The sequence below is a fragment of the Gossypium hirsutum genome, chromosome A10 (assembly GCF_007990345.1).
Source record: "Gossypium hirsutum isolate 1008001.06 chromosome A10, Gossypium_hirsutum_v2.1, whole genome shotgun sequence".
Lineage (NCBI taxonomy): Eukaryota > Viridiplantae > Streptophyta > Magnoliopsida > Malvales > Malvaceae > Gossypium > Gossypium hirsutum.
In genome coordinates, this window is record NC_053433.1 from 66901967 (window position 1) to 66918401 (window position 16435).

Sequence of the window (16435 nt, forward strand, 5' to 3'; positions counted from 1 at the left end):
GTGTTAAAAAAATTCAGTTTGAAAACGATTTTCTTGCATAGCAGAAAATTAAAATTTTTAAAAATTTCGGTTTGAATTCTAATAAAATATTCTAAGAGAGTGTCTGGATGAAAATTGTTAAAAATTTGGAGATTTAAAAAAAAAAAGCTAACATTTTAGATTTCATCAATTCAAAATGCTAGCAATTATAATTACTTTGTTCGGATAAATAATTGCTTTAAGAAAAAATAGGTTATTAGATTTTTTTTGGATTAAGAATAATTATAAAAGAAGAATAATTATATTAAAATTAAATATTATAAAAAGATATTCAATATGTATATTATTATATTTGAAAAAAATTATAAAAAATTTTAAAAAAATAAAAATTTTAAATATATATTAGAATTAAATACATTTGTTTTGAAATTTTAGTATTTATGTTAAGGTGGGGTCATGTGTATTAAATAAAATAATATTATAACGGATTTTGAAAAAAACCATCTCTTTAGATGGAATTTGATAGTGGAGATTGAGCTACTAAAAATTCTCTCTTTAAATTACTCACGAATTTTGAAATTCTTCAATTTTTTTTTACCTAAATAAGTAAATTCACTTTTAAAATTTTGAAAACTTTAATACAAATGAAATTACTTCTTCAAACCCCTCATCCAAATACACCTTAAAGGAATAAATACCTTAAAATACATATAACTAATTTTGATCAATGGACGAATAGTGAGAAGAATTTGGAAAGAGATCATGATAGTGAGACCTATCAACTTCATGAAACACATCCATTGTACTTCAAGTAGTTAAGTTGGATTTTATTACAAAAAAAAAATTACATATGTTGACAAATAAGAATCGTCACTAAAAGCAAAAAAGTCGATATAGACCCCAAACCCAATATTGATGGTCAAATAGGAAACCCGAAAAAGTATAAGTTGTTGCCAGTAAAAATCCATCAATATGCTCCTATCTCTGTATGATGACAAAAGAGCCGACACTAAAAGCACCATGGAAATCACCTTCCCACGAAACTTTATCGATGTATTTACGTTCGTTGATAAATTACTACATATTATATTGGCGACCCTTTATTGACAAATGTCGTCGGTAGAGATATTTTAAGCTTTTTTTTATTATTTTTAGTTTTCCTTCAGTATAGAGATATACACCGTGGATAAAAAATTGCTATAGTGACGGTCTTTATAATCAGTTTTGTCGGTAAGAGATTTTTTTTTTAAATATTGTATTGCTAAAATATTATAATGTTGATTCTAAATTTCTTAATGTTATTTTAATCATTTTTGCATTTTATGGTTAAATTTATATTATTATTAATTTTATTATAATTATAATCCGTTAAAACTATAAAATTTAAAATATATATTATAATATCTAAAGGGAATAATTATCCTATAATTAATAAATATGTGTATCAAGTAGTCATCAAAACATATTATACATCATTAAGAGTTAAAAAGACAAATCAAGTCATAGGTCACAAATGTTTGAAGCTTGGTACATTTACTCCGAACATAATCACCATATAAATACTCCAGTATCGGCTATTGCAAGTAGTCCAATCTTGAATCAACACCAAGCAACAGAAAACATTTCCCTACATAAAACACAATAAAGTGTCATAACATTACTCATGGCAGAATAGGTATTCATCAAATAGAAAGTTGTAGCATCCAACAAATTTATTATCAAAGGTTGACTATCATCATTAAAACTATAATTAAAATTTCAATATGCGTCACATAAATAAAATATAATAGTAATGAATGTGTTTAAATGACAGCCACCAAAATAGAACCTAAACAACATCAAAAGAAAGCACATAAACAACACCTTAATAACATACATTAACAACAGCTAAATATCACATAAATTATAACTGAACAACACCAAATAGGAACTTGAACAACACACGTAACAATTTGAATAATACCTGAAATAAAAGAGATTTCACAGCTAGTTCCCATTTTCTTGTTCATTTGGAGTATTTCCATCATTTTGCTGTTGAATAATGCCTGTTAAATAGTAAAAAACCACTTGTCACATGTTCAAGAAAAATTAGTGAAGCGTAAAATGTTTACCATTATCAGCTTCATTAGGTTGATAGCTTGAGTAGGACGAACAGTTGTTTCTTCGAGAGATGTGGAGCAATACTCGCATCAGGCACCTATGAAAATCAATAAAAATGTTCAGAACATAAACCACTTAATTATTCATCATATGAGAAAAATATATAAATGGTACACAATATATTCTTCACTTGCCCTTGACGTAATATTAATCCAGGTCTTATCCATTAGATGTGAAAAGGCAAACTGTAACAAGAATATAACTACATCACTTATAACCCAATTCGACATAACTTAATGCATCTATAAACATCCACACTACACATGGTATAGGCTTCAGACACTGCGAGTTTCTTTCATTCTTACTTTTTCATTTCATTTTGTCCTCCATAAAATTTATTAGAGCTATAATTTCTCTGGCGAAAATAAAAAATACCAGCTGCTATCGTGAATAGTTAGATATACTCATGCACATAACAGGATGAATTATTTCAAGGAACAATTAGCATATATAAGATTAAGGAATTGTTTCAAGGAACAAAATAATAGCTACAGACAATGTTGAGGGAAAAAAATGAACTTAGTTATTGCTAAATGGAAAATGTAACTAATAGAGCATCATAAAAAGAGAACATATTAGGCAAGAAACCTAAATAAAAGTGGACTCACTTACATAGAAACTTCAATGACTAGGCAGCTTGAAGGTTCTCTATTTAGCCTTTTAGCAGCTTCCAGGAATCTTTAATAGGAAATCAAGAGTGTTTGATTAAGAAAGTTTAGAATTTTGTTTGCACATTCGATAAAATATTCTAACTGATGATCAGACCATATACCGATGCAACTCACATTTCAGGACTTGGCTTCCCTGCAGTCACTTCATCACCACCAACAAAGGTGGAGAAATAATCTTTCCAACCTGCAAAGTATCAACACTTGGTGGTTAAAATCCAAAAGCATCAACCTTACCGATACAACTAAGACTTTATTGAAGTTATAGACCCAATAAATAGATATAATTCAAATTTAATACATCAATTTAAATGAAGAAGAAATTCACTTAAAATTAAAAGGATAGCAATTTATCTCTAATTTCCTTTTCAATCAATAATTTAAATTAGTGAAATTAACTTAAAAATACTATATCAAATATTTAAAAAAAAAACCAATGAACCGATAATATGTTTATGATATGAAAATGACATAAGCATATAAATAAATATAAAATATCTTAAACATAATAAAATATAATTTAAATAAATGTAGAACATGACACAATAAGTTAACAGATTCAACAGCAAAAGAACCGACATATTCACCCTCATATCATGTAATTGCACTTTGTTCTGCCCACTTTATTGTAAACATTTGAGTTCAATAATTCAATAGAAAATGCAGATATAATTAAAGTCTAGGTTTTTCTCTTCTTTTTTTTTCTACAAATAGAGCTGCAACTTAGAATACAAGTAATAAATTGCAGATGCCAAGATTCAAACTTTAAACTTGTTGGACCAATCATGTTAAATCCCGAAATCTCTCTTCACAGTAACTACAATCAAGTTTTATGTTTCTTATTCTTTCTTTACCCTTTATTTATCAGCTTAATCCCCAACTCCAAAGAAATTAAGTAGAGAAAGGAAGAATAATAAAAATTTGTACAAGTTAAGAAATCCACTTCACCAAGTCAGCAGTACATAGAACCAAGGTTGAGAAAGGAAGTCACAAGGATTTCTTTGAGGCCTTGTAACTGAGTGTTGGATCATATCTACATATAACTAGTCTACCAAAAAGGACGAAATAACCTCTATAGCTTGAAGTAAATATTAACCTACTCAACAGAGAGAAAGCAAAGATAAACAAGCCACAAATACATATATTACACAGATGGAAATCATGCTCCGCCAAAGCAAAAGTAATTCCGTTAATTATTATTTCTTTTTACCTATAAAGCTATTGATACTTTTGTAGACAAACTCATATATCTTTAACCAACAACAGTAATTTCATTAGTTATAAAACTTGTACTCTTTTCTCAAATATAAATTTTCTTATTTTAAATTATAGAATCATATAGGCCTCCACATTGATGCAGTATGTATACCCTTCATCCAAATACATTAACCCTGTTAGCCATTAACCAAATGAAAGAAGCTTAGAGATAACATAGTTACACGTCTAACGTAGGTATTTTAGCTTTTCGAAAGTGATTGCTCTCTGGTTATACTTGAAGGGATATACCTTCCTTGACAGGATAGTTCCAGGCATTTAATATTTGCATACCATTTATATAGTGCAATAACAACAATAAAGATCAGAAAATGTACATTCCAAAACTTAAAAACCAATTACAGGACTCATGACATGAGAGATAATGTTTGGTGCGGCTATAAAGAGACAAGTGTTGTGATCTTTACATGGAAAACTGGAATGGGGATATCTTAAGAAACGTTAGAAGCCAGGGCTGCACTGACAAGAAAGGCTGTCTAAATATCATATAGTTGGAAGACTGTATTTCAAAAACCTCGAAGTCATTGTTGTTTCTCAAAATTTATATCCAGAATCAACACAACGCAATCCATAAAGTTATCATGAGCCAGTAATTGATGGGGGTATTGAACCAATGTTAACATTAGACCAAAAAATGCATAGCTTCTAGGAGTTAGTTCTTTGGATATTGACTTAGTTCTTTGGATATTGACTCAAGAACTGTAGGCACTATCTATAGCATATATCTCAAGCTAAACTAGACGATGGGTAATTACATAAATGCTAACCTACTACCGTAGCCAATGGCTACTTTCAATCTTACAGAACCTTAGACTGACAGTGAAAGTTCATAAATTCAAGATAAGTGAAAATGCTGTTTGTAAAAACCGATTAAGCATATTCATGCTTTCTCTATTACTTTCCTCACCTAAATATAAACCAACCCAAAAATATCAAGGTTTACTAGCAGTAGGAGTTGCAAGGATTTTCATCTACGACACTAAACAATCTATAATCTAAAAACAGTGGAAAACTTGAAGCAGAGAACAAAGAGTATTGCGAAAATTAAAAAATTAGAAACTGAAAAACAAAGTGAAGCAGACAACAAAGAAGTCTCACTGTAACAACTTATACCCTGTCCGGTCGCCGAACCCGAATTGTGGAGAGCCACATTAGCCACCTAAATGACTCTCCAATCAAACATCAACTGAACCTCCATCACACTACACAAAAAAAGTTTAGATTTAAGTAAACATAAGCTCGCGAACTCCCATCACTTGCTTCATGGTACGTAGCAGTAGTAATATGTGAACTGCAAGACATGCAAAACAATACACCCCGCGGACCACAATAATTCAACTATCAGGCATCGGGGTTCGCACCTTACATAGCTCACGCATTCTAAGTCTTTTTATAGTAAGTCTCCTTAAATAGGTGAGTCTCGCGAACAACCCCTACGTGATTAGATTCTGCAAACACATCTCGCAAGGTCTCTCCTTTTCTGCGTTTCATTAACTATTAAGGGTTTGTAGGTGGCAATTTGCCAATCGTTAGGGTTTGCACTTTACATAGTTCGACAATCCTGTTACTTTGCAGCAACTGTCACATCTCAAAACCCGACCTAGTAGTTTCGGGTTAGTAGAATCGAGTTATTTAAAACGAGGTTTTGAGTCAGATACTGGAAATTATGATTGTAAGTAAGTAATTAAAGTATTAAAATAACATAATCATATTTTTATTTTATTAACTAGCTTAAAAACTAAAATTTTTGAGGTTTAATTTGAAAGAAATGAATTTTAATTTAGGACGTAATTAGAAAAGGGAAGAAATAGGGAGTGACCAAAAGGGCAAATTGCCCAATTTTTGAAATTAGTCTTCTACATGGAGTATACAACTGTCTTCCTTCTTAAAACCTAAACCCATTCAAAATTTCCTAAACCTAAAATTAGATAGCTCCTTTGAAATTAACTCTTTTTTTTTTACTTATTAACCTCCCAAACAAGAAAATAACTCCCAATTTCAAATGAAAATCGCGTTTTCTTCCCCAAATTTGTCATTATTTTTCTTGAGTTCAAATCTTGAATTTGAGTTCTAGATCATCGTTTTCATCAAATTAAGGTAATGTTGAGTGTTGTTAATTCAGTTTGAGTTTTAAACAATTGTATGAAGATTTATTTAGATTTGATGTTTTTAAAGCAAGCTCGGATTCAAAAATGACAAATCTCGAAATATTGAGTAAACTCGTGTTTTAAAAGTTATTTTTGATTCATTTAAACCTAATTAGAAGAAATTTCACTTCAATTTGATAGTTCATAATCAAATTTTTAAGAATCAAACATTTTCAACTTTTACATGTTCTTGAAAGCTTGAATTTTTCGAAAATTTTAGATTCATAGATTTAGGTGAAATTAATGGTTTAAATATGAAATTAAATGATATTTAGGATGTTTTAAATTGAAATTGAGGATTAAAAATAGGTTAGAATGTCAAAACTTCAATTTCGATAAAACTAGCTAGTTTTTGATAGTGAGAAAGGAGAGGCTTGAATTGTGTTTTCCTTGTTGTTTGGTTGTGTTCAAGGCTATTTTTGATGAGTTTAAAATGTTTTTATTATGTTTGTAAAGTTCCAGATCAATCGGGAGCCACTACGAGCTAATCTAAAGGCAAGGAAAACCTTGTTTGAGCTTTCGACTAGTAAGCGGAAGCTTTGGTGAGTGTCCAGAGTCACTGCTAATATGCACAATTCGTAGTGTTAATCAGGAGCTTAGGATTAGCCTAAACTCATATCCTAAATTCTGAGAGTAAGCCTTTTCTATACTTTTTAACTTGTTGTGGAATTATTCCTATTGTATGACGAGTTGTGATATGTGATGCTATTATGACAGGTAATATATAAGAATACTTGTATGTGATATGTGATATACTAATATTAATGCACACATATATGATCTAATATATGATAGTTCAATGAGCATTATTGTAGAACTTAAAGTGCAGCTAAATGTGAATTTGATAAACATACATTGTAAATATAATTGTGATTTGAAATTGATGAATTTGAATAGAGGTTATGTGCATTAAAATAGTAAATAGATATGTGTAATTGTGGATATTTTGGCATTGTGATTTCTTGAAACTATTGGATATAGTTGACATGCTATAGGATTATGGGTATTCACCTTTGTGTTTTGTGATTTGGGCGTTGAGGCCCCACGACGGGCTAGAGAGATAAGGAAATGTCGAGCTAAACTCCATTCATCGGGAAATGTCGGTGTGTTAGAGAGTGTTTAGCTTTATGCTACACTTATGGGGCATGTTGGACTCTTTGTGTCATTAGTGTGATGGAGATCCGTTTATCCAATGTATGGTGATAGAGTCCACTTTATGTTCATAATCTCAAGTTGTCAAATTATCATTAATTGATTTATATATGAGATATGTTATATGTAAATGTGTGTGAGTACATAAGCTAGACTTGTGAGATAACGAAGCATGAATATGTTATTTTGGTTTGATAAAAATATGGTTATAAATGTGTCTTAGTATGTTCTTACTTATAATGTTGTGAATACTTTGTGGTAATTCCAAACATTCATTGAGCTTATTTAAGCTTACACACTCCACAAATCTTGTAGGTAAGTAGCTCTTTCGGTGTAAGTGGAGTGGCAAATGAAGTGATTTAAGCAAGGCATAATTTTCGAGTAGGTGGTTTTACAATTCTTTAAACATACTGAATAAAGGCAATGTGGATCATAATTATGACTATTATTATCATTATTTTGGGATTAGGCTTATAAACTGTTAATGTTGTTTTTGGACTTTGGATGTGGATAATTTTGATGCTTAAGATTGATATTTGTAATGCATACTATAGTTGTAACAACCTATTTTAGGTCAAATCAAAATAGTGGTTTCAGAACCACAAATATAAAGTAAAAATATTTATTTTATTATTTCTTTAAGGTTTACAGCATGATAGAATAATTGTGTGAAAATTTTGTTAAGAAATTTTATCGATTGAGTACTCAATTTGACTAGAAGGACTAAACTGTAATAGGTGCAAAACTTGAATTCTATAAGTTAAAGGTGTCTAATTGCTATGAAATTTTAAATTAAAGGTCTTTAAATGGTAATTAGACCATTATAATTTAGGATGGACAAAAATGGACATGGTTAGGAAAAATTTAAAGTTATACATTAAGGGTATTTTAGTAATTTGGTAAATAAAGACAGATTAACCTAAATAAAAAAGTGTCCATCTTCTCAATTTCATTCCCCCCCATAGCTGAATTTTACAAAGAAGACATAGCTAGGTTTGGCCAACTTTCAAGCTCGATTGTAAGTTCGTTCTTGCCCCATTTTTAATGATTTCTAATATTTTCGATATCGTTGTAACTTGATCTAGCTATTTCGAGGACTAATTTGAAAGAAAGTTAAAGTTTAAAATTTTACCCATGTCAGATGTGCTTTTATTTTGATGTTTGATGGTAGAAAATGCAAGTTTGTTGTTAGTTAAACAACATTTGTAAAGTTATTTTCAATAAAAACATCAAATAGGGACTTATTTGTAAAAGATTATAAAATGTGTAGGAAAGTGTGAATAAATGAAAAATGTGGGTTGTTATGAGTACAAGCAATATTCGGCTAGGCTTGGGTTGTGATGAAATTGAAAGAAATTCATTTTACGAGCCTAGAGACTAAATCGTAAAATGTAGAAATGTTAGGGGTAAAAATGTAATTTTTGCCATAATGTGATTTTGGCCTAAATTGAATAGCTTGATGATTTAAATAAGTTAAATTTGGTATTATAGATAAAGAAAAACGAAGTTTGGATCTAGATCGGGGGAAAAATAAAGTAATTGACAAATAGATACTTTTTGTCGTTTTTGTAACCGAGGTAAGTTCGTATGTAGTTAAGCTTTATTATAATTGTATTTCAAATGATTTAATTTTGTATGAATTGTGTAAACGACTCCACGGACACATTCGACGACTTTTGGCAAGCGAGAAATCCCAATCGAACTTTAGGAATAGATTAAGATACAAGTGACATGTCACTAGGGTATTATGTTATGCGATCCGGTACTGGTCCTATACGTCCTACCGGTGGCTGAGTATACCGGCATAGGTTGCGGTTACTTGACAGCTTGTGTAAGCAGGCCCATTGATGGCTCGAGAGTGAGCATATATGTATTATAAGATAGATGAGGCAATGGCTACACATGTGACACCATGTGTGCAAGGTTTCCCGAGTATCCAATATTTTTATTTCGAGTGGTTCATTGGGTATGTCAACGATGAGAATAGGTATGAAATTATTATGAGATGGTACAGGTATGTACATAAAGCTTATGATTATTAAATTCGTGAAATGATGATTTCAAGGTAATTTGTGATGGAACGAATTATGATAATGAGATTATGGTAAATTACATTATCTTATATTACATTACTTGAATGTTAAAGGTATGGTAAGATTTGCTTGTTTCTTTCATATGAGCTTACTAAGCTATATAGCTTATTCTGTTTTATTTTTCCATATTTTATAGTGTTACCAAGCTAGCTCGGGTTAGAGGTCATCGGAGATCGCATCACACTATCAAACTGTCATTTTGGGTATCGATGATTTTGAATATTTTGAGTATATGGCATGTATAGGGACTTGGTCATTTTGTTATATGTGTCATCATGATTTTGGCCAAATGTATTGGCTTGTAATTGTCAAAGGCTTGAATTGGTATTTGGCCATGTAAATAGACTCATTTTGGTTAAATTGATTGTAAGCTTATATATATATATACACATATATATATATGCGTGTATGTGCCATGCCCCTTTGGTGATGTGGTTTATATTGATTTCCTAAATGTTGATTGTGGCTTAATGACTTTTTGTGAAATGGATGAGTTTGGTTTATTGGTATGATGGATTATCTTGATAAGTTAATGCAAATTGAAAGTGTCGTAGAGGTGTTTTTGAATATGAAATTGGTATGTTTGATTTGACATAATGAAACGTCATGAGCATGATAGATGAAGGTATTGCATTAACATGTGTTGGCCATGATTGTAGATGTTTTGGTTGCCTAAGTTTACCATGGTTTATGCCATTAAATTTGTGTATGTGTATGTGTAAATGAGGGTGGCAAATGGCTTGGTAAATAGCCCTTATTTTGTCCACACGAGTATGGCCTATCCCATGGGCATGTGTTTCGGGCGTGTGTCCCCTGCATCTTAATTTTGAGAAACAGAATGCTCAGAATTGAGCACACGGGCGTGTGTCTCAGCCTGTGAGGGACACGGCCTGGGACATAGGCGTGTGTCTTGGACGTATGAAGTTTGCACTTATTTTATGAAAATTAAATTAACCACACGGGCGTGTGACTTGGTCGTGTGACTTCAATTTGTTCATGCATTGCAAAACAGAGAGTTACATGGGTTAGGGATACAGGCGTGTGTAAACACACGGCCTGCCCACACAGGCGTGTCCTAAACCACACGGGCATGTAACCCCTGTTTATAACAAAATTTTTCTAAGTTTTGTAAAAATTTCCTGAGTTATCGATTTAGTCCCAAACCACTACCAAAGCATGTTTTGGGCCTCGTAAGCTCGTATTAGGGACTTTATGAATGAAAGCAAATGGTTTTAAATTTGGTTGAAATCTATGACTCTGAATTGTATGATTGTTTACAATGTGAGTCCAGTAAAGCCTCGTAACTCTGTTTTGACGTCGAATACGGGTGAGGGGTGTTACAATAGTTCTTGATGAATACCCGTTAATATGACATGGAAGATGGTTGAAAGATGACAGTAGGTTTTATTGAGTTAGTCATTGCTTGTATAGGTAGTAGGAATGATGTTTTGAGCATGAAGAATGTTTTAACTTGTGAAATTTTAGCATTTTGGGTAAAAGTATCGATATTTATGCTAAAATCTGAAAACTTTCAAAATGGTTCTTATTTCACGAATAATTCTATTTCTATTATTTATCAAAATATTTAATTAGTCATGATTTCATCTCTAAAAGTTGATAGTGGTAGTTGTTACTCTTATTTGAACATGTGTATGCATGTGTATAAGTTCTGATAGTTGTTGTAACAACCTGTAACTCAGGTCCAGCAATCAGACCGGGTGAGTGGTGTTACAGCAACTTTGGTAAACTCTGTATAAGTTAGTCATTTTGGATTATTTCATACTTTTGCTTATGGTGAATGCTCTATTAGATATTAAATACTTAAGCATGAACTTGTAAATTAAGGAAACAACAAACTAGGCTTGGACTAAATTCATATACTTAAAATTCAAGTATGTATGTATAGTTTTATCGGTTCACAAGAGGTATTAAAAGTATAAAGAAAAAAAAAACTAAATCTTAGAACAATCGACGAAGTCAACAGATAGAAAGTTATCTCTAAGACCAAGCAGAATCTCACATTGCGTTTAGATCTAGAGTTCATTTGTACTACATATTTAGTGTTTATGCTTCATTTGGATCACTCGTTTCATTGCTACACATCATGTGATCTAACAGTCTACAGAGTTTAGAAAGGAGTATGTGAGCTCTTGCAAACTAATTGAATGTATAGGAAAACCACATAACGTGCACAAAAACATAAGTTAAACAAGATTTTTAACAAAGTTACTGTTCTGCGAATTGGGTTCACCATATTTATGCGAAGCTTAATTCGTAGTTACCTGTTGTTAGTTACCTTAAAACAGTAAAACATAATATTTTGGAAAACACAATCTTATTCGCATGTTCTTTTGAGTTGGAAAAACGGATCTCCTTATAACCCCTCATTTTGACTTAAAGAGTCAAACATATCCATAAGTATAGCATTAAGCTAACACTCTCCAACACACTTGTATATCCCATTGAATGGAGCTTGGCTTGCCATTACCTGATTTCTCCTAACCTGTCCCAAGGCCTCTCGCCCAAATCACAAAATATAAAGGTGAGTACTCACAATCCTATGGCATGCCATTATATCCAACGATTTACAAAAGATTATAGTGTCAATACATTTACTTACACATAAAACTCGCAAACTATGAGGAGCTCGCTGAGCATTGTTCATATCTAGCTCGTAATATAGAGCTTGCATTTTACTATTCATAAAACCGTATATTTAACACAATCATAAAAAAAATTTTAGAGAAGACTTTCAATTGAAACTTAGGATAAAACCCTAAGCTTCTAATTAACTATATGGTTCGCACATACAAGTGGAAACCCCTAAACACTCACCAGTTTGCTAAAATCTTTAAACAAGTTTTGCCTTTCCCTTGTCTTTGCTTGTAGACAATTCTATTAGGTTCACAATTTCACGAACATACACAAGTCACTAATAGTCGAAGCACATTAAAATTCATACATAACACAAGTGAACCTAGGTTCACACATGTTAGTCTTTTGGCGAACCTAGTTTCCTTAGTTGAGAACTTTCTTAGTTACTTCTCTACATCTATTCGTATAAAGAAACAGTGTCTTACCTTTAATCTTAAGAGCTAAGTATTGGGTTCTTGTTTTCGTAGAAACTTGACAACAAGAGAAATAAGTAATCGATGAAGAAATTTGAGATAATTTTGTAGTTCAAAAGAATATGGAATTTTTAATGAAAAAAGTTTAATTTATAGGTATTGAGTGTTTTGATTGGAATTTAACACATAGGAAAGTGTTATGTGTATGAGTGGTGTTGTGAAGAGGAAATAAGTTGACTTTCTAACTTCGGTATAATTGCCATTTGGATACTCTTAATTTTTTTACAGTCGAGCCCTTACTTTCACTCTCGACCCAAACCATCAACTGTAGCTCGCCAGGCCTTAAACTTCTAGCCCTATTCTAGGATGTTAGACTCACTACTCACAAAGATTACAAGTCAGAAATCAGAAATTGAAAGCAAAAATCAAAAACTTCAGTTAGAGAACATAGAATGGCGAAAATTGTAAGCCAAAATTTTGTAGAGAATTTCTCCAAAAATCGAAAATTAAAGCCAAAATAAAAGTTACACAACCTCTAATGGAGTACAGAAGAGATAGCTACCAACTTTGACCAAAAGTCAGAAGCAATGGTGGAGTGTGAATCAAACCCATGTTTGAATTGAAATTGAGATAGTGATACAAGTTCTTTTCTTTTGAATCATATGGATGGCAAATGTTGCTCAAACAGCAGTGAAATTGACAAAAAAACCCTAAATCAGTGGAAGAGAATAGTAAAAAAGACAAAAAAGTTAAAAGTGTTATTTTATAGCAGATATAAAAGTAAGAAAAGCCAAAAGTTAAATGATATTCTACTATATAACAATGTCTTGATAAAAAGTTTGAAGTCTTTTGTGGAAAAATTATCGTGCTCGTGATGTAAATAGAGCTTCTTGAGTTTTCTTGGCAAAAAATTTCAAAGAAAAGTAAAGAGAATAAAAGAGCAAGATTTAAAAATCATATCATTCAACCAAAAAATATATTATGTCATACTAAGAAACATAAATAGAAATTAGACTAAATTTCAATGCTCACAATAGAATAAATAAATCAACATTTTTTTGAAAGAAATGGTTTGTGAAGTTAGCCAAGATATTCTCCATCAGATACATCTCAAAGCTAATATTCAAGCTAAATTTTGCTAACAAAATTGTTGCTTTATTGGATTCTCTTTTGATATATCTAAAAATAGTATTTGTTAAAATCTTTATCTATCTTTTTCTTAGTTTCAATATCATGTCTCAAGCTAGAAAGATCTTCATCTGTAATATGTTGCATTCAAATATATTACACCTATGACAATGGTGAAACTAGGGGGCTGGCAGGGCGCGCCCCCCCTAAATGAAATTTTTTTCCATATATTCCCTTTAAAATTTTTAAAATTTAAAATTAATAAAGGTAAAATTATACTTTGCCCCCCTTAAAAATATAAAAATTTGATTTAATCTTTTAAAAATTATAAATATGTAGTCTATTAAAATGATGGAATTGCATTTTTTCTATCGTAAAAATTACAATTTAATTTCGACCCTCTAAAAGAATTTCTAGTTTCACCCCTAACCTATGACCAATTGTTTAAAAACTTCATGTCTCCCTCCTAATCATCGTTGTCTTTTTTGAATCTAAATTTATTATTGTCCCTAATTTAACACATGTACTTGCTAGTAAAAATATGACATGAAAATCAAATTAAATTTAAAGTATAAGAGTGAATATTTCATCAAAACTCCATGGAAAAAACAATATCTAAATTCAAAATACAAAGTAAAACTCAACCAAAGAAGTATTTATACAACTCAAAATTGAAAATGGAAAGTAGCCCAAACTTGAATGTTATAATACATCAAAAGAACATTATAAATGATTTAAGGGTGAAATTTAATTAGGAGTTTTGGTAGCCTCCATTGTCTTCTATCTCTATGTCTTCCATACACTAAAAGTTAACTTAGGTGGAGTTGGAAAATTTTTTGTCATTAGTTATTGATAGATAATTACCTATTTGAAATGATAGAAAAATAATAGATAAATAAGGTAACCAAAGGAATTGAAAAAGAAATTGATGAAAAATGTAGAATGAGAAAAAAAATAAGAATGAGTTAAAAAAATGTTGTAATAGATGGAAAACATTTTTTTTAAATTTAATAGCCTATTAATTCTAAAGATTGAAAGATTTACTAAAATTTATAAATTGAAAAAATTTAATTGTTTTCTAGAATACCTAATTACCCTTTTTTTAAAAAGAATTGTTGGCTTTTATTATTAAAAAAGAGCCCAAAGTTGAAAAGGCCCAAAAACACATAAAGGAACAAAGTCCAACAACTGAACTGGTCCAAAGCACTCGGACAAATAAAATAAAACAACAAAAAAATATCAACCCAAATCTAAAGAAGATAAAATCAAACCGACAAAGCATTAAATAAATAAAAAAGTACAATGCACAACCCACCACCCAAGTAGATTTTCCGTTCCTTGAGCATCTGAGCAAAGAAACCCTTCAGTTGCTTTCATAAAGGCGCTGGGATTGTCCAAAAAATCTACATAACACATTTCAGAGTTTCTAAAAGGGGCCTTTTAGAATCGATGACGACGCTTCAGTGTTTTGATTAGCCATACCAAACCTGAAAAGACCCAAAATAACTCTCCGATCTCGTTACTGATTTGCTTCTCCATCCCAAATCATTGAATCGTCGATTGAGGTGTCATTAGGAGCCTAATTGTTGTCAATCTACTTCTACTACCTTATGCGCGAAAGAGGGAATAGCTCTAGCAAGATAAGTTTCTACATTTCTTTTTAGTCCCTCTATTGCCAAGAGACGTGCAACACCATTTGCATGTTTTGACACATAATGAAAAACGCAGTGTTGATACCGCTCGCATGTTGTTCTTATGTTACAGATGTATGCCCCCATTACTGACCTTTCGACTCTCTTTTCTTTTAGTTTTCAGATCACAGCCAAGGAGTCACCTTTGATTTCCACACTTGAAAACCCAATTGAAAGCCTGTCTCAGTCGCTTGGAAACAAGCCATTGCCTCCGCTGCAAAATGTGAAGATATGTTGACATGCATTTTAGTTTTTGAACAGAGAACTATAGGTACTATACATACAACTGATTTGTCTCTCCCACCATCACCTTCCACCAAATAGTGCTTAATGAAATTCACTGTCTGTTGCAATGGAATGTTGCCCATCATGTAATAACTTATTACGCTCAGTCCATATAGCCCACATCACAAAACAAAACACACGACAAAGTTACAATGAGTTATTTACAAAAAAAATGTTGAATCTAATCTTTCATTGATGACTCTTATGTTTCTGTTTGTCGCACGATCCCTAATTGATGCCATATTTCTTTTGTCTGCAGGCATTCCTGGAACACATGTTCCATCATTTCAACACCATTGTGACATCGAGGACAATTTTCTGAAATAATCAGTCTCCCATAATTCAAATTAGCATAAGTAGATAGAAAATTATTTGTAATCCTCCAGGCTGTTATTTTAATTTTGGAGGGCTGGTCTAGGCTCCAAAGTCTCTTGTACAGATTAGCGTAGGGATAGGAATTTTCTTCAGTAAAAATTTTCTTGATGATTATGTATTAACCATTCGTAAGCATTGCACACTATGTACTCCCTTATTGCTTATCCATTCCAAGCTCAAAAATCCTCATGTGGAACATTAGACAGAAGGATGGCTAAGATTCGCCTTGCATCTTCTTCTATAAGGGTAGAGTGTATAACATCCTCCTTCCATTTCCTTGTTTTCGAATCAATTAAATCTGCCACTGTTTGAATAGAATTTTCATGAAAGAGGGACTGAATTTTTTTATTTGGGTTCCTAGGTATCCATGCATCCATTCTCACCAAAACCTCTAAACCCATACCAATTCTCTAA

The 16435-nt window shown here is 31.5% G+C and overlaps 1 long non-coding RNA gene across 1 annotated transcript; it reads left to right on the forward strand.

Annotated features, from left to right (window-relative positions):
- Positions 1-14951: 14951 nt before the first annotated feature.
- On the forward strand, positions 14952-16226 carry LOC121208490 (uncharacterized). Its single transcript, XR_005903557.1, has 2 exons — positions 14952-15632; positions 15906-16226. It is a non-coding gene; the product is annotated as an uncharacterized lncRNA (long non-coding RNA).
- The last annotated feature ends 209 nt before the right edge of the window (positions 16227-16435 follow it).